The sequence below is a fragment of the Talpa occidentalis genome, unplaced genomic scaffold (assembly GCF_014898055.3).
Source record: "Talpa occidentalis isolate TD23 unplaced genomic scaffold, MPIMG_talOcc4v2.1 talOcc4.3, whole genome shotgun sequence".
In the NCBI taxonomy this organism is placed as follows: Eukaryota; Metazoa; Chordata; class Mammalia; order Eulipotyphla; family Talpidae; genus Talpa; species Talpa occidentalis.
Genome location: NW_023603184.1, coordinates 68,407,761 through 68,426,787, shown reverse-complemented (window position 1 = coordinate 68,426,787; position 19,027 = coordinate 68,407,761). Strand labels below are relative to the sequence as shown.

The following is a 19,027-nucleotide window of genomic DNA, read 5'->3' as shown; positions in this document are numbered from 1 at the left end:
ATAGAAAACTTGTAAATCTACATACTCTTCAAGAATTTTCTGTGCAGGACTCAGTGCTCTGCACTGAGGGAAATTTGAAGTTAGAAAGCCTAAAAGACCTTGGTTTACTCTATTTTAGAAGATTGCGTTTAGCTTTTTTTTCAAGAAATGTAACTGAAATAAAAAGCCAGGTGGCATCCATGACTTGACCTCCATCCCTTCGACCTTCTCCACCATCACTTCTATTCCCACAGCAATTAGGGTGTTTTTGGTTTTATATTTTTCTTCCTGTTGTAAACTTTTCAATATGAAAAACTTGGTGACAGTCACAAAAATAAAATGAAAATGTTCACAGCTCTACGCTCACAAATATGTGGACTGGGGTTACATGAACCAAATCTCTAGTTTGCAGAAAAAAGTCCTCCAGTGTCCCACCTTTACTTAGGGCAGAGCTGTCCCCTGACTGTCAGTGCATAGTGATGTCCATATAGCATGTCGCACACAGTGCATTGCCATACACAGCTAAGGCCTGTGAAAGCTGAACTCCATACAGGAAGCTACTCATCTGAGCTTTTCCCATTACATGTGCCATAATCCCAACACATAACTCAGAGTCTGGTTACTGATCACAACAGTCCCTGAAGGGATCTTACACTATACAAGTGTTAAAAATAAACAAGAGAATGTATTGATAAGCAGTTAAAAAAAAATACTCTGGAAGGAGTATAATACTTTACTACAGATTATCACAAAAAAAAATGCACAAATGCAAAGTAAGGTATTATGCAAACTATTTATAGTTATAGACATAACTGATGTTGGATACTAACCAAACCACACTAGATATGTGAGTGCTAATTAGTTGGCTTCCCTGAATTTCATTTATCCATAAATGGGAATAAAAATACCTAAATTATAGACAATATTTGCAAAGTGCTTGGACTACATATAGTACGCATCCAGTAAACATACCGTCTACATAGTTTGGGTTTCTCTGGGAGTGTTTAGATCCCCATCAGCTGTACTGTGATGGGAAACAGTTCTGGCATTGTGAGTTGATGCCTGCTACTACATGATCTGGGCTATCCAGTGGTTATTCAAAGCCCTTCTGCTTTATTGTAGTTGCGAGTCTTTGTGAAAGGTCTGCCTGAATAGTGCTGTAACATTCCTAATCTTGAATCCAAGCATTTATTGCCAGAAGTATCTGGCAGAGGCATTTTATCTGTGGATTCATATTTTTCTTTACTAGAAGGCTCTAAGGTGGGAAGGAGAGGAAACCACTTTTAATGCAAACAGGTTTTCTTGGCTTAGAGTGCTAAATCATTCCAAAAGGAACTCACCTCTGTGTTACTATTAAATACACAGTATTTGTTGTCACTATATTTACCTAACAATAATAACTGGGGTGGAGAAAGTCATGCTTACTAATTTCATGCTAAATATTATATGACTTAGATTGGCCTATAGGCATAAACACAGACACACACAGAGTTGGCTATTATCTCAATAAATATCTACACAAGAGTTCTACTTCTTTACTTATTTTGGTTAATCAGATGATCAGTATGTTATTTTAAAAAATCTGTGTCATCTTTTTGATAGACACCAAGATGGATAAACAAAAATATTCAGACACAGTCCTAGTCTTTAAAGAGCTTGCAGAATCTGTGAGGTAGTAAAACTGAATCATTTGATACCAATTAAAGACAAATGATGGCTCGGAATGGTGGTGATTTTCAGTGAGTGAGCTTTCAGAAGATGTCAATAGGTTAATGCGTTTTTCTCTTTGGAAAAGATAATTAATGAATTGATGATGTTTGGATTCTTTTTTTATGTTCAATTTGGAAATTTGTGTGACAGCTTTTTATTCTGCTCTGTTTATAGCCTATCTTTTCACCTCTCTAGAGCCCCAGCTTTATTTTTTTTTTCCCTTATGGAGTAGCACTGTAAATGCCACATATGTAATATATAATCTGAAAATTTCTAATAGCCGGGGGTTTTTAATATAAAAATAAACAGGTGGAATTCACTTTAATGATATATTTATTCCAGTATATTCAAAACATTATCATTTCAGTAGGCTCCACTAGTACTTGTTAAGTGTCCAGTAGTTACATGTGGCTAGTGACCACTCTACTAGATATGGCAGCTCCAGCCAGTCACCACCTAGTGACCTCCAGCAGACCTGACCATTGCCATGTCTCTTATTACTAAAAATGCTGACTCCTCTGAAGGAGGGTCACCTGCATAGCAACAGGAGGGCCTTATTGGCTTCTTCCTCTTCCTCCTTCCTCACTGGTTTCTGTGAAAATTCTACCCCAGCTCTTGCCCTGTCTGCCTTTTTCCTTCCTTCCTCCAGAGACTGCTGCTGTTATCTGACTAGCCACGCCTTGGAGGAGTTAGTACCTACTTTGTAGACTTTGACTTCGGGCACAGAACATCCAAAGGGACTTGGAAAATGTTTAATTAGGATCATGGATGGGGGAGAGGAAAGAAAGCTGTGGAGGAAGAAGGTGGCAAACCTGAACAGAAGGATCCCCCCCTCCCTTCTGCTCCCTCTTGCTTCAGTGCTCCATTAATATGATCTGCCAAATCCCACTTCCCCTCCTGGGGATGGTGCTGGCAGGTGGTAGGGTCACAGAGTCAAGAGAAGAGAAAATGTTTGATTTGAGCGTTTCAAACTTCGCCACATAATTTCACTTGCATTTTGCATACAAGTTCAGAGTCAAAGAAAAATTCTATTTTGGTGCCTGGTCTGGAATTATCTGTATCTAAGATATTCATTTACTTCAAAAAATCCCCTCAGCATGTAATGCTTGCCAAGGATTGAGCCAAGGACTGGGAATAGGAGGAACGGTAGGGTCTCCTGGTTCTTGTTCTCAAGGGACTCGGTTGAAAGTGACCAGGAAATTTGTGGGTGTCATCAAACTGAAACTTCCAAAAGCACCTGTCCCTTCACTGAGGTGTCTTCTGAGCAGAAGCCTCCATGTGTTCTTGCCTTATCTTTACACAATACTTTAATTGCCCTTCAGAAAAGTCAGTGTGTAAATGCCCAATGAATACAAAAAAATTTCCATCATCTATGTAAGGCTGAGGAATGGTTGACTTTCTCCAAGTGAAACTTAAGTAAGCACACAGAATGCACACCCCAAGGGGCAGGCTGTCTTTCTCCTCCCCCCAGTATATCATTAGTGTATATGAGAGCAAGCTAAGCAGCAGGCTCACACACCGAAGACTGACTATTGGGAGTAAATGCCCATTTCCTATATAGTCTCCCTTCTCTTGATTTGGGCAGACCCCAGCTCAGTCACTTAAACTCTGTTTTTATTTTTCTCACCTCTTAAATGAAACTAATAATTTTACCTCGCTAGACATTTGTTAGGAAGAAATGGGATAAAAAGCTAGCGTTAAAAATTTATCTCCTGGTATGTGCTCAGTATTTCAAAAGTTAAGTACAGATCACTACACCCACAGATAAAACCAAATGTCTCTTCGTTCCCCAGGAAGAATGAGATGCAGTCTGCTTATCACCATCTCAGTCTGCACTCCCCACATGAGGTCTCTGTCCAGTCTGTGCTCACACACTGCACCCCTGTCACATGGGCCACCAGCTTTCTCCCACTTCACAACTTTTGCACTACCCCTTACTGAATTGGGGTTTTAGAGAGCAAGCTCCATTCTGAGGACCCCAAGTGGCCCCTTTCTCATTTCTTGTCTTTGGCGAGAAGAGAATTCAGTGTTGAGACCAAGAGATTTATTGATAGATGAGAGTAAGAAGGGCAGTAAAGCTATCCTAGAAGAGAGAGGACCCAGGTGGGTAGCTTCCAAGCAGGTGAGAAGTAAATGCTTGTATGGGTTGTAGGGCAGGAATGGACACAGGGCAGGTTTTCTGATCCAGCAGTCCAGGTAAAGGAGGAGTCCTGGAGCCCTTGCTGGCTTTTCTGTCTTTTATTTGGATTTACCGGGTACACAGCAGGCAGGGGTGCTGGGGGGCCGGGAGGCTGGCAGGCCTCCCAGCCCCCAGCAAGTCTTCACTCTGGGCTTTCCAGCCTTCTCTGCTTCTCTCTCAGCTCCTGCTGGCATCTCCATGACGCCGCCCGCCCGTAAAAGCCCAGTCTTAGCCCAGGTGAATCCCATCTACCTATGCCCACACCCTACCCCAGGTGCCCGCCATCAGGCATGCACTCAGGACCGCAAGGATCCATCATCCATTCTGATGGCAGGAGGGCAGAAAAACCTGGCATTTTTCCTTACCCTACAGTGTACAGTGTGCAGGGAGTGAGACTCTGGCCACTACATTGGGTGTCTCTACATTGTGTCTCTTGCTGATTGACTGGGCCCGTGCGATCTCCTAGGCTACCCAGGTCCACTGAGTCTGCCCACATTACCTGGCCTACCTTCCTGAAGCTAGCGTTGGGCATTGCTTTAGCACTGTGTTATTGTATTGGTGTTTTGAACTCTCCAATCACACTGTAGGGTAGGTAAAAAGTATCAGGCTTTCTGCCCTCCCGCCATTAGGATAGATGAGGGAACCCTGTGGTCCTGAATGCATGCCTGATGGCGGGCACCTAGAGTGGGTGCACCTGGACTGAGAGACTGGACTTTTAAGGTTGGCATCACAGGGACGCCAGCAGCAGCAGAAGCCAAGAGGAGAGAAGCAGATAGAGCCCAGATAGAGTGAGGATTTGCTGGGGGCTGGGAGGACTGCCAGCCTCCCGGCCCCCCAGCACCCCTGCCTGCCATATGCCTGGGAAATCTAAATAAAAGACCTGCAAAAGCCACTGAGGACTCTGACTCCTCCTTTACCCGGTATGCTGGATCAGAAAACCTGCTCAGTGTCCTTCCTGACCTTACACACACTGATAAATGGACCTAAGGCTTGGGGCAGGGAGTTGGGTTTGGGGGTGAAGGGTAAGGCATGGCACCCTCCTGGTTTCAACTGAGTCTTTCTCAATCAGGCTGGTCATGGACTTAGAGCCTGGGACACCCTGCTCCCCACTGACTGCCTACACCCATCTCTTAACTTCCTCCTTCATTTCTTATCCCTGGAATCATCTTCAAAACCAAAAGTCACTGAATGTTTACTGTAAAAGCTCAGACAGTGAATCACTTTTAGTGACACATGGTGTCTGGGGCAGCTACTTAACACTGTTATAATAGCAGAAAAGCAGCCGTAGACAATACAGAAACAGAGGGGGGAGGGGCAGGAATGGACACAGTGCAGGTTTTCTAGGATCCGGCAGACCGGGTAAAGGGGGAGTCAGAGTCCTTAGTGCCTTTTTGCAGGTCTTTTTATTGGGGCTTACCAGGTACACAGCAGGCAGGGGGGCTGGGAGCTGGCAGACCTCCCAGCCCCCAACAAGTCTTCATTCTATCTGGGCTCTCTGGCCTTCTCTCTGCTTCTCTTTCGGCTTCTTTTTCGGCTTCTCATGGCATATCCGTGACGCCACCCTTAAAAAGCACAGTCTTAGCCCAGGTGAATCCCATCTACCTAGGCTCACACCCTTCTCCAGGTACCTGCCATCAGGCATGCATTCAGGATGGCCAGGATCCATCATCTATCCTGATGGTGGGAGGGCAGAAAAGCCTGACATTTTTCCTTACCCTACAGAGGGCTATGACTTTGCACCTCTGTTCCAACAAAACTTTAAGAAAATAGGTAAGCAGTTAGATTGAGTCCACAGACCACACTGTCTGCCCTAGACCAGGGATCTGGTCTTTCCTAGTCATTTGGGTCTCAAATCAAGTAGGGCCCAAGGCCTTCATTACTCTGTCAAAAGTCTCCCTTCCCCATTTCTTGATTGTAGAAGCCTGTTTTAATTGCTTTCCTAGTACGTGTTTCTATGTTAGATTATCTAATTTATTCACTTGTTTATTGACTTACTATCTATGTCCATTTTCATACCATTATAATCCTAATTTCTAGGATAAGATAGAGAACAGGTTAGGTGGTTGGTGCGCTGTAAATATTTTGTTGCATATGTGAATTTTTTACCCACAGGAATAAAATTTCAGGAGGAAAATGCCAAATTTTAGTGGTAAGAAGTCAAGATCCTCTGGGTACCAGAGGCATGTGAAGATATGGGTACCTGCAAATTATTAATCCCCTCCACATAAACTTTTACAAGTAAGAGTTCCAAAAAATTAAATCTATGTAAAATAAAATATTTTTTTTTGTTAGCATCTGGGTACAGTGTAAACTCAATAGCACTATTTTTTCTAGTTAAGAAATAATACATTGGTCATCACAGTTCAAATCTGAACTGTAAATAATTTTAGCTCATTAGCAGCCTTTGTGCATTGAAACTCTTTAATAGAGGCTTTTAATGACAACTTTTCACAAGACCAGCCAATCTATACTCTATGCAATTGATTGTGTTCTCAATTAAGTGTTCATGGTATGGCTTGCTGTGACTACTGAGAATGGTAGCAAATGAGATACCCTTTGATTCCTGTGTCATAAAGAGTAGGAACAGGCAAAGATTAGGGACACAGTGATAGTGACATATCAATCAGTGCCCTTGCAAGAAAAAAATGACTCACACCAAAGAATCAACTAAAGATAAGTTAATGAAGATATGACAGTACTATACACAAAGAGGAACATGAAGAACTCATGGATGAATTGCACTTGGAAATAATTCTAACACCCAGACCAGAAGGACTTAGGGAATAATTAATATTACCAGAGTCCAGGGGAAAATGGGGCCCGATAGGACACCAGTCAACAAGATCTGTGGCCACAGAGAAATGTGGCTATTCAGAAGGGCATTTTTTTTAAAAATTTGTTTTTATTTATACAAGAACTGGGGTACAGGCCAGAGGCATGGGAGGGTGAGAGGAATCACCAGAGACAGAGCAGGGAGCAGAACAGGCAGACGGACTGAAGACACTGCTGAGGGGAGCAGCGGGTGAGACAGGAGAGGTCTGCTGCGCCATGTGGGTATGTCCCTGGCCGGCCAGGAATCAAACTCATGCTGCAGAGGCTGCAGACAGCTTCACAGAGCTGCACTCAATCCACTGTGCCACCGGGGAGGCCCCCGAAGGACATGTTGTCTCTCCTTCCCTTCTACTCTGCCAAACCCAACAGGATGTGAGAGGATAAGAGAGTGGCACATTCAGTTTATAGAAAATAGGCTTTCTGAACACCAATTAGACAAAGAATGGATCTGACATTGGTTGCAAAGGGAAGCAAATGATAAATAATTAGCATAGTAGGCAAGAGTGGGTAGGCGAGTGACTAAAGAATGCATCTTTATGTCTTTCATTTTATTTACTCTACAATAGAAAATAAAGTATCAAAGATGCTTTCAGGGGTATGTATTTTAAATATTTAAGAAAGTAGGTTAGAATAGTTCCAGGAATAATGGCAGAGTTTATCTAACTCAAGTCAATCCATATGAAAGATACCAGTGTCTTGAAAGATTAGGAAGTTCCTTTCCACTCTGATGCCTGGGGAATAAACATTCAGAACTATGATCTTTTGCCTGGGAAAAAGATGCCATAAAATAAAATTCTCTATCACTAAGACAGCACTGAGTCCTTATTTTGCTAAAAACAGAAAAAAAGAGAGATCAGAAGTATTCCTGGTAATGAGGGTTAGTCACTTGTAAGCAGAATTTTTTTTTTGTCAAATAAAATGAAATATCATTTTAGTCAGCCAAAACAAAATTTGCAAAAGCAGGTCCTTTTATAGGTCACGTTAGGAACTTTTGAAACTGATGTCTTAGGGCTGTCATCTCCTGCCGACTTGACTTTGCTTTAACATCTATCAGAATTAGTGCATATTAGGTGTTGATACATCTCCTTACAGACTATTTGCTTGCCTAGGGGCTAAATATCCTGCTATTCCTGTGAGATTTTCCTGCTGTGTACACCTATCCTGTCCACCTCCATGATCATGCAGTGTCATTCCTTAATCAGCATATTTTGCACTAAATCTCTTCACACAACTGTATTTTCCACTCTTACTATCAAATGGTACATTTGACTCTTCCAAATAATTAGTTGCTTTTTGAGTTCACTTAAGTGACATGTTGCCTAATCTTGTTACAAAGTCTCAGTCCATGTGGGTCCTGGAGGGAAAGAAATGAAGGGACCTTTGCTTAGGAGGGCTCAGGGACACAATAGGTGTTTGAACTTCATGATTTTCATAGTTGTCTTCAAATGAACCAAACAACATATTTTGTTTACTTAAAGAGAAATTTAGAATAAAAAGGAATATGTATAAATAATGGTGATAGCTGTCTATTTGAAATTCAAATTGACTTCATTGATATTCTGGCTTAGCCACTTCCTAACTCTGTGACCTTAAACTAGCTGCTTACCCTCTGTGGTCCTCAGTTTTCTCATCTATAAAATGAGTGGGATGGGCTAAGAGGTCCCTAAAGCCCTTTATAATTCTAACAGACTGTGGTTATGAGTCTATGTTATCCCTGGTAATACCATGAAAAATAAAAATAAAACTGATTGAGTTGAAAATGGTCCAACAGTTACAAAGAAATATTTGACACTGTAATCATGAACTCACATCAGCTAGTCTTTTGGCTCTTTAATTTAGGAAGCAGATGCTTGATTGCTTGTTTAAAGCCTGTGTAAAAAAGCCTAGCCCAACTCACGAACGCTCAAACTATTCTTAAGCAGGGATGTCAATTACATAATTTTCTAAACCTGGCAGTTTGGTTGAAATTAACCCACAGCATATTCGAAAGCCTTTTTTCTTTTGTGGGCATCTAGTGTGCTTCCTATCGCTCTCCTCCTGGGCATCCATTTGTTATCAAAACCAGAAGCACAGTGTGGCATCCAAATTGAAGTTTAGTGTCAGCAGAGGTTACATTTATACATTTCCCAGGAAAGGAACGACTATTGTCATAGGAGAGGATTAATGTGCAGCCATTTTGGGTCCTTATTCTAATCTTTTCTTTAAGAATGAGGGATTGGAATGTTAATGCATTCAATAATCTATGAATTATAAAGGTATGCTGTACTGCTTTGACCTTTTCAATACTTGGTAATTTTGATTGAGTGGCCATTCTGAGCCTGTTCTTTCTAACAGCTCTATTACTCTGTGGGACAGGGAAAGGATAGCCAGATTTTGAAAATACATTCATCCTGAAACAAGAGTAGTAGGATTTAGTTTCAGTGTGCCACAGACAGTGCTGGGTGCTTTACATAACTTTTATGATGTGACCCTCATAATGTCATATATGAGGTAGTAGTAACAGATGAATCTGAGGTACAGAGAATTGGCCACAAAACCTCCAAGGAAAGAGCCAGCAGTGATCACAGGGATGTGTGATACCAAACCCTATGTACTTTCCAGGGAATTGTAGTCTTTATGTTTTGAAAGTTGTCAGTATACTTAGTGCAGTAAACACAAATAAATGTTGTGAACTACTGTATTAGTCTTGTCTGAATTTTCACCAATTGATATCTGTAAGTCATCTGTTAGGCGCAGGCTCTCTTCTGTTCTGTGATTGGAAGGGACAGAGTGATGAACAAGTACAATACCCCTGCCCCAGAGGAAAGTAGAGCTGGAAAGTGCATCCAGTCTGGGCTAAAATAGCAAACAAGAGGTCTTCCCTGGTGGCACAATGGGTTAATCTCCACACTAGGGAGCTATCTGCAGCCACTTCAGCATGAGTTCAATCCCCGGCCAGGCAGCTACAGACCCACATGGTGCAGCAGACCTCTCCTGTCTCGCCCGCTGCTCCCCTCAGCAGTGTATTTCAGTCAATCTGTCTGTTCTATTCCCCACTCTGTCTCTGATGAATCTTTTCACTCCCTCCACCCCACCTCTGGCCTGTACCCCTGTTCTAGTATGCATATGTAAGTAAATCTTAAAAAATAATAATAATTTTTTTTAAAAAATATAACAAAGAGGGGATGAGGCACCAACATATGAGCAATTTGTGGGTGCTAGTAACTAATAACTCTGCCCATAGCTTAACGAATAAGGAAGTAAAATAGCTCCTGGAGTCCAATAAAAGGTGGAATAGTGGATGAGGGATTATTTACTAGTAGGAACAATAGTATTTCAGGATGACTTAGCCACTTCCATGAAACTGAAATGTTATGACAAGAAGGGAGGAAGGAAGAAATACCTGGGTTTTTTTTCTTCTCTCTCTCTCTCTCTCTCTCTCTCTCTCTCTCTCTCTCTCTCTCTCTCTCTCTCTCTCTTCTCTCTCTCTCTCTCTTTCTCTCTCTCTCTCTCTCTCTCTCTCTCTCTCTCTCTCTCTCTCTCGCTCTTTTCTCTCTCTCTCTCTCTCTCTCTCTCTCTCTCTCTCTCTCTCAGCATAGCTTCTCACTGTTGAATCCAACAAAATATCCATCACAAAACCCAGTCTGTCTGCATACCTTTGCTTTGGGTCAAGTTCTGGTGACTGGAGAAGGCCAAGAAACAGTGAAAAATGGGCTGGTAGGATGCATGTGATATCACTAATGTGATGCCTTTCCAAAGCAAAGTAATAATGTGTTTCCAAAATAAGTCCTGTCCTATTTGTTTGTTGGTTGTTGTTGTTATTGTTTTGTTGTTGTTTATAGCACTGAATGTGATTAGGGAAACAGGTTCACACCTCCTCAGATATGTGCCACCATACCACCCCCACCATCAAAGCACCCTCAGTCCTTTACCACTGACCATTTTTATTTCTCTTCCCAGTTTCTGCACTTCAAAATTTTCTGGAATTTTACCTGGAGCAACCTTGTGTGTGGAATGCTAAGGAGATAAAATGATGCTAGGGATAATAGGATGAACTCAAATCAATCTGTGCTTATGACCTAGGTGTTAAGAGTGAGAAATGAAAGAAATATTGTTCTTCATTATTTTAGTATAGAGATCCTAATCCTACACTTCTCTTCAATTACTGATATAATAGCATATAACTGATGATGAATTCCTAGATAACACTGGGGGCTGTCTGCCTTTGTAAGATTGAGACAGCCTCATGATGCTTAGAGTCCATCAGAGCTGAAGATGAGATTTTGAAATGACAATTGTATTGAAAGTTCTTTATTGGCTCCAACCCTGATTCAGTTCTATAGAAGGCAAAGAAATAAATACATGATTCCCTTGAGTAAAGTTTAGTCAAAAGCTGATTCAGAGACATTTCAGACAGCTTTAAGAGTCAATGTATTCAGTAACTTTTGGTCTTTTCAAATATTTGGTCAACTATAGCTTTGTGTTTAGTTTTTATTTAAGAATTAATCATTAGAAAGAAGCTTACATAAAAAGTTAACCAATAAAATGAATATTAGGAAATTATGTTATTGCTAAGAGACTCTGGAAATATCATTAATAGGTTAGAAAATGAATCATTGTGCAAGGAATCTTGACTTTTAGCATTCATAAGTCCAAATGTCAGAGAAATATGTTAAAAGGCTATTTAATCAAATTTCAGAAGACTAGGAGAAAATAGCATTATGCAAAGTCTCTATTTTCCTCCTAATAGGATGCTAGTCTAGATTAAAGAGTGACATGCTTTGATAATAAGCAAGAAGGCATTTTGGTAACCCTGTGGGGTGGTATCATTCAGCAAGTAGACCTGAGAGTTGGTTTTGGTTTGATTCACTCAGTAACTATTCATGGGGATCTTTGCTTTACTGTTATTTTTGCTGAATGTTATAAAGGTAGAGAAATTCTCATCAAATAAATGGTAGATTGATAAAAAGAGGAATGTAGTTATCAAGAGCCTCAGAGAAATATACATTCTGCTGGGAGTCCTTTGTGTAGACTCCAAGAGTGACTACATGCCTCACCCTCCAAAATATTTTATCCGAGAATATAATTACTTTAACATTTAATATCTGGGTCTTCCTCAAAGACAGGAAATGCTATGAAATAGAGAAGCACTGAAAGTTCAGAAAGGGTGATGAAAAATTTGAAGAGGTATACACTTAGCGTGCATTGCCCTTCGTATGAATTATATGCCTATTATATTTCTTTTCTTTCATGTGTCGACTGATTGGGTCATTGGCTAACTGGGGCCCACGTGACCTCCCCCACCAAATATATTTATTTCAATTATATGTGTGATTGTCCTAGGACTTTCTTGGGCTATGGAATCTTTCCTGTATATATAGAAGAGAACTTATCTCTCCTACTTCTTTCTGAAGCCTCATTTTCTTACCAGTGTAGGTATAAAACATAGGGATGCTCAATTATCTATTGCCTAAAATAATGTTTCATTGAAGCATTCTGTGAAATTCATGATCCCTACACCTCACTCACAAACCCAGGAATGGAGATGAATATATGTATGCAGTTTAGTATGATTTGTTTCTTTTTATTTGTAGTGAATCTGATAGGATATTGAATCCTGTGACCTTGAAGTAGCAAGGTCACAAGTGGCAAGTATGTGACACTGGATAGCCTAAACAACAGGAGTATAAAAAGGTTAAAAAAAAAAAAAGAAGAAGAAGAAGCAGAAGAAAATAGATGTTATTGCTTTTACTAGTAAGGAAGGAAGGTGATGTATAGGGTAGCAAAAAATCAGTTTCTATTTTCTATAAAGTTGTTTTCAGTTTCAAAATAGAAGTTACTCTTCTTCCCAAGAAAATGGGAGTCTAACACACCTTCCAATTCCTGTAGTAGTGAAATAAACTCAGAGCAATTGAAATTGAACAGTTTAAAATTCTGCTATGAAAATTAGAAAAAGAACATTTCAATCAGTAAGTTATTTGCTGTCTAGCAATTTGCAGAAAAGTAAGGTATAGAGCGAAATTTATGCATTAACTAATTAAGAAGAGAGGCTGAAAGCCCATGGAAATTGTAATGGTAAGTTAGTGTTTAAAGTCTGAACTTGTGAAATTACAAACAGGAGATTGAGAAGTCTCTCTAAGTACCAACACATGTTATAAAACATGTTGTAAGCATGCCAGAAAAATAAATTTGGAGAACTCAGCAAATAAGACATGTGAATTAGACTAACATAATTAAGTTATGGAATTGATAAATGATGTTTCAGAGCCTTTGACAGACATGCACAATGTTAAAATAGAGATGAATATGTAGGAATATCCATGCTTAATAGAACAGTGAGTCTTTTTTTCAAAAATCTCTAGGATTCAGTTGCTTTTGCATATGTATTTTAGGAAGAGTTTTTACAGGGTGCATATCTGACTCAGGTTAAGTCTAACTAATAAGACTTATGCTCCCTGGTATGAACAGACTAGGTAAATGTCATCCTTCTCAGAAATTTTTCACAACAGGCTTGAGTCTCATGATGAGCAAATTTAATGAATTGACTGGAATCTGGGAGTTGAAAGCTGATCTTTATTGAACCCATTGGAACAAAAGCAAAAATAAGTGTTGTCATCACTCACTTCTTGACCTTTACTTTCACTAGCACTTTTGCCTCTTGGTATTTTTATCTCTGTGACTCAAGGTCTACCTCATGCTCATTCTGCCTACTTGGAAGAGCGGAAGCACAGCTATAAGTTCTACTGGTGCTTTGGAGTCAGCAACACTCAATACCCAGCGCTATCCAGAACTCAACAGAAGTCAAGAGATCTGAATGACATTCATAGAGCAGTGTGCCCCTTGCAGCTTATCTGAAAATATTAATGAATGAGGTAATAATTCTTGAAGAAGTACTTGAAAAGCATTTTTTTGTGCCAAAGAAGCATAAAAACTAATGTCAGAGGCTTATCAAATCCTAGAACAGATATTAAAGTTGATTAAGCCCCATGTTCAGGCAAGCGATGGTTGCTGGGAAGAGGTCATTTTTCAAGTGGAAAAACTGCTACAAAGAAATACAGGTAAAAAAAACAAGACTGAAATAGCATTTGAAAATCCGCATGCTCCTGTGGTGCCTCTGAGGCAGCCTACTCTGCACATCGCAGACAAAGCTCCAGTCTTTGAGGAACAGGAATTAAGAGATTATGTAGATAGTGATTTCAGAAAGGAAGAATTTTTTTCTTTTTTTTTTTAAAGATTTATTTATTTATGCATACAAAAGCTGGGGTACAGGCTAGGGATTCGGGAGGTGAGAGGATTCACCAGAGACAGTGGGGAGCAGAACAGGCAGATTGAGCCAAGTACATTGCTGAGGGGAGCAGCGGACAAGCCAGGAGAGGTCTGCCACATCATGTGGGCTGCTCCCTGGCCAGCCGGGGAATCGAACTCATGCTGCAAAGGTTGCAAATTGCTTCATAGTATAGTGCTAAACTCCTTGCACCACCAGGGAAGCCCGCTTTTTTTTTTTTCCTTTTCTTGTCACAGGAAAACAGAGACAGAATCATAAGCATTAACTAAGGCAACCAGAAGGGGAGGGCAGCAGGGTGGAAGTGGAGCAAGGAGAGGGTCCAATGGAACATGGCGGAGGATTATTGGGGAGCTAGTTGTGGGCAAGGTATGAGCATACATATTTGTAGAGGTTTGCGTCTATAACCCCCAAATGAGATACAATGATGTAAACTAACTTTATGCCAATAAACATATTTGGGGGTAAAAAAGAATGAGAGGGTTACTCCAGGAATTAAAATCTCTTTTAGGATTTAAAGCATAGGAAGCAGAAAGGCAGGTGTCAACTTCTATTTAGTGATCACGCTGTGTTGAAATTGTTGTCTCCTGTAGACGCAGAGGAACCCCTAAGTAATTCAGAACCATCAGTGGATTCAGATTTGAGGAAAGTTGGTAAAATGATTCTAAGGAGGAAAAAAAATAAACCTCCCACAAATAACAATGAAATAAGTAGTAGAATTGAGTATTTATGTGAAACTTCCCCAGAAAGTAAAAATAAAGATAATTCTTCAAATAAAGACTTCTTTCACGGAACTGAAGAGTGTGTAGCTTTTATGAAAGTGAAGATGAAGCTCAGAGGGCGTGTGTAGGTGGCCTGGCCACTGACCACCCAATTCCCAGGGACTCATGAGAGAACTTCACTAAGCGTAGGAAAACACAGTGACAGCTACAAACCCCCAGATTGTAGAATCTAATACAGTAGATTCTACCTTCACTGCTGGCCTCGCTGCAAAAGTGGCTGCTAGATCTCTCTCTTTACAACCAGGCAGGAACAGATTGTGGTGATGAGGAAGAAGAAAAAGTAATACAAGAAAATAAAAATGGGGTAGAAGGAAAGTAAGAACCAAGATTTACATGAGGATTTAAAATTCCTTTTATGAATGTGATTTCGCTTCGAGCGCAGTTATTCCACTAGAAAGGGAAATGAGAGTAAGTTTATTATCTATAAAGCTAAGATGTGAGCTCCTGCCAGTGTAAACAACTGATCTGAAAATAGTAGTTACCTGTGAAGGACAGATATTCTAGGAAAACAGGTAAGTGCTCTTGAATAAACTGCTGTTTTATTTGAAGCACAAATGCTCAATCTTGGAAATTCTGTAAGTACTGTTCCTAAGAAATGAAATTATCATTTCTTACCAGAATTGCTACCATAAAATAAGTGGGATAATTCCATTCTAAGAACATTAACATTTAATATGACTCCTTTGTACTGTATTCTAAAAGTTAGTAACTGCAGCTATTATGTTAATAACAAGTAGTATTTTATTTTTGTTTATAGCAGGCTCAAAACTAAGATACAGGTTCTAAGTAAAAAAAAAAATGAGTTCACACAAAAAAAATTAGAACTATTGAAAGATTTAAGAGAACAGGAAGGGAGCCAGGATGTTGTCACTGGAGACATATAGATTCTTTACTACTGTGGAATTAGGCTGCAAGAACCATAATCAATGCCAGCTCCTTAGGCGATGTCTTATGGGAAATATTTCAGTAATATTCTAATTCTACATAAGAGAGCAGCAGTTTTAGAAACTGGCTTGCCTATGGATGTATTGAAGAAATTGGGGCACGTTCTTGTGATCCTGGTTACTAGGGCAAGACCCCGCTTGTAGCTTTATACCTAATTATGGCTAAAGTTCATCAGATGGTTAATAATTGCTTACACCCACTAAATGTGTTTACTATACCTGGACTGCAAGTAGTGTCTTCAAGCCACTTTTTGTTTGGGTCTATTTAATTATTAATTCTTTTGTTTTGTGTTTGTGAGTGTACGTGTGTGTATGCCAGTGTTGAATGCAGTAAGTTCTCTTACAAAACATTTCTCCTTGTAAAAAGATGCAAACCTATTTAGTTAGCCAGGGTGTGTGTGTTGGGCAGGGCAGGGGGCAGGCGGTTGTAGAATAAGCTCTGCTGACAGTGTTCAAAGCTTTCAACATTTTTGTTTCCTGGCAAGGCTTTCTGCCTTTCAAAGGCTAGCAGCAAGCTACATTGCTTGCCCCCTCTGGCAATATTGCTTTCAGTTATGATAAGACATTTCTTTTTCACCTTGAATTGTACCATTTTCTTATTTTACAATCATAAAAAGCACATTTTTACTCATATATACAATGACTTTGTTTTTCTCACATTGTAGCAGAAACTGCATTCATTTATTCATTTTTTTTACTATCACAGTCAAAATGAAATTCACTCTTTCCATTTACTCTGACATTTCAATGCCTACATGCTATATCTGAAAAAAAGAAGTGGCATGAATCTGTGAACAGTTCTTTCAGAAACAAAGGAGAGAAAACATGGAGACAGTACAAGTTTCATCCTTTGATAATGGTAACAGATTCTCAAAGGCTAGTTATATTAAAGGTTTGATATAAAAGGACAGAACATAAATTTTTATACAATCATAACTATGCATGGCATTGGTTATGCTTAATTTGCATTTATTAGTGCTTCTGTTTTGTTACTTAGAGAAATCTAACAATGCTGTTAAATATGTGTGTCTATATATATTTATAGACACATATATGAATGTATATGTGGGTGTGTTTATATAGAGAGATAGACTTAAATAAATCTAAATTATATATAGACTTACATAAATGCATACATACATTCCTATATACGTACGTGCATCTCACATTTACACATGCATGTATGTATATGCATGAGTATATTTGTATGTATATGTATATTGGGGTCAATGTTTATTAAGAGTCTACTAACTTGTTTATGATGGGACCACAATTTTTCTTTTAAGTTCTTATAATTTAGATATAGGTGACTTAATATACACATAAAGTGCCTGGAAGAGTACCTTTTATGAATAAAGCAGTCAAGTAATACTTGTGAATAAATGATTGCATAAAAGAGCACTAGTACAATGCAGTATGGTCTGTCTGGTGAACTAAAAACACAATGGGTGTGGAAGGAGGACCTATTTGGAATGCAACTGTGTAGCTTGGGGCAGGGAATTTGAACAAAGGGGAGAATGAAGGGGTTGGCTTTTTAGGAGAGAGAAAAATGATTAAAAAAACATTCAGGGCATAAAAACTTTAGTGCAATAGAGTGAAAAAGAAAGGGAAAGCAATGGACTTGAAAAGAGGGAGCTTATACACACAAGAGGTGGATATCAGAATATAAATATGTACCTACATATATATATATATATATATTCAGTTATTCAACATATGATCTTCTGTAGGAGAAGTGCTAATGATATAGCCATTTAGAAATGGACACACAGGACATTCTTGTTTACAGAATGACAGAAGTCAAATATATGTCTTCTTAAATAGCAAAATATATTTTATTTGCATCACAATTTTCACTGTTTTTAAGTCCCTAGAATATTTGAGGTGACATACCACTTTTCTAGACCTATTAAAAATATTGAAATAGCAACTATGTATTTTCTCATTAAGAACTTTCATTTTAGAATCCTCATTATCTCTTCTTCCTTTCCTTTTTTCCTACCTTCAACTAGTCAAGTTCAACCTACTACTGAATCCACCATTTTCCTCTTTTTCCCATTGTCTTTGACTTTTCTGCCTCTCGAGCCTTTGGCCTCTTTACTCTCCTGGGTGATCTACTGAAAAAAAAAAAAAAAAAAAAAACTTTTGTGATCTCTGCATCCTGGATCTTTCCTAACTCCAATCTAATTTTCACAGTTCTTCAGAATTTTCTTTAGTAACCATTAACATGAGTACATATGTTCCATGCTATAAGCCTTTAGTCACTCCTTTCACCAGAAGGTCATGCCAAACTAAGTAATAGGATCTTTATTACCCTCAGAATGTGGCCATCCATCATCTGTCCCATTCACTTATCCTATTTATACTGAGATTAAGTCAACCTGCTTTGCATTTCCCAAGTATTCCATGTGATTTCCACATGGACATGCTTTTTCTCTGCAGACCTATCTTCCTTCTTTTGGCTGGAAAATGCCTATTCAACTCTCAGGACTCAAGTAAAATGTGACATTTTATTTGCTCACTCATAAAATACTGTAATTTCTTAACTTTTTGATTTTGTATACACACTTTAGTACACAGAGATTTTTACATGAATTTGCCTCTCCTCCTCAGTACATCCAACATACATTATACCCTGGCACACAGTATATTATTGTGAATTGTTAAATAGGATTGTTTTTAAATTGAGGCAGTTATAAGATCTTATTTCTTAAAATCACTTTCATCTTTTGTCAATTTCTTCCTCATATTGGTGTTTTCCTATATCTCTGCCACTTACAGAAAAGTTTATGTATGCTTCTTTATCAGGCCTAAAAGAAAAGCATTTTTACTATATTAACATAGAAACAAACAGAAACAGTGAATTAAATAAGCAACTGATTTGAACATTAACTTTTTAAATTGTATTAAGCAAATTGTCTAGCTTTTTTTTTAATTTACAGTCAGTTCATCATTTAAACAAATCAGTAACAAACTTTACTCAAACCACTTATTTAGTTGTAGGCAATTTGTAGAACTTTTAATGAAAAGTTTAATTTTACAACATGCAGTGAAAATTTCAACCATGCAAAGATATTTTATTTTCCAAGGATATGAAAAATGTTCTATAAAAAAATGGATGGTATAGCAATAAGGACACAATGTATGTGGTTGTACCAGAATAGGGGAAATGAAAATAATTAATGTAATTATAATACTTTCTAAAATTTTTATACTAAAAATTCTTCAATAAAACATACATTGGAAAATAGTTCACCTTCTATCAGTCTCACATCTGTGTGCCACATTTCACCATAGGGGATACTTGGTCTATATTTTTGATTTGAGAAATGGGTCAAAT

General features: G+C 38.9%; 1 pseudogene; it reads left to right on the top strand.

The window, feature by feature from the left end:
• Positions 1-13,315: 13,315 nt before the first annotated feature.
• On the top strand, positions 13,316-15,062 carry LOC119255099 (vezatin-like; annotated as a pseudogene).
• Positions 15,063-19,027: the final 3,965 nt, after the last annotated feature.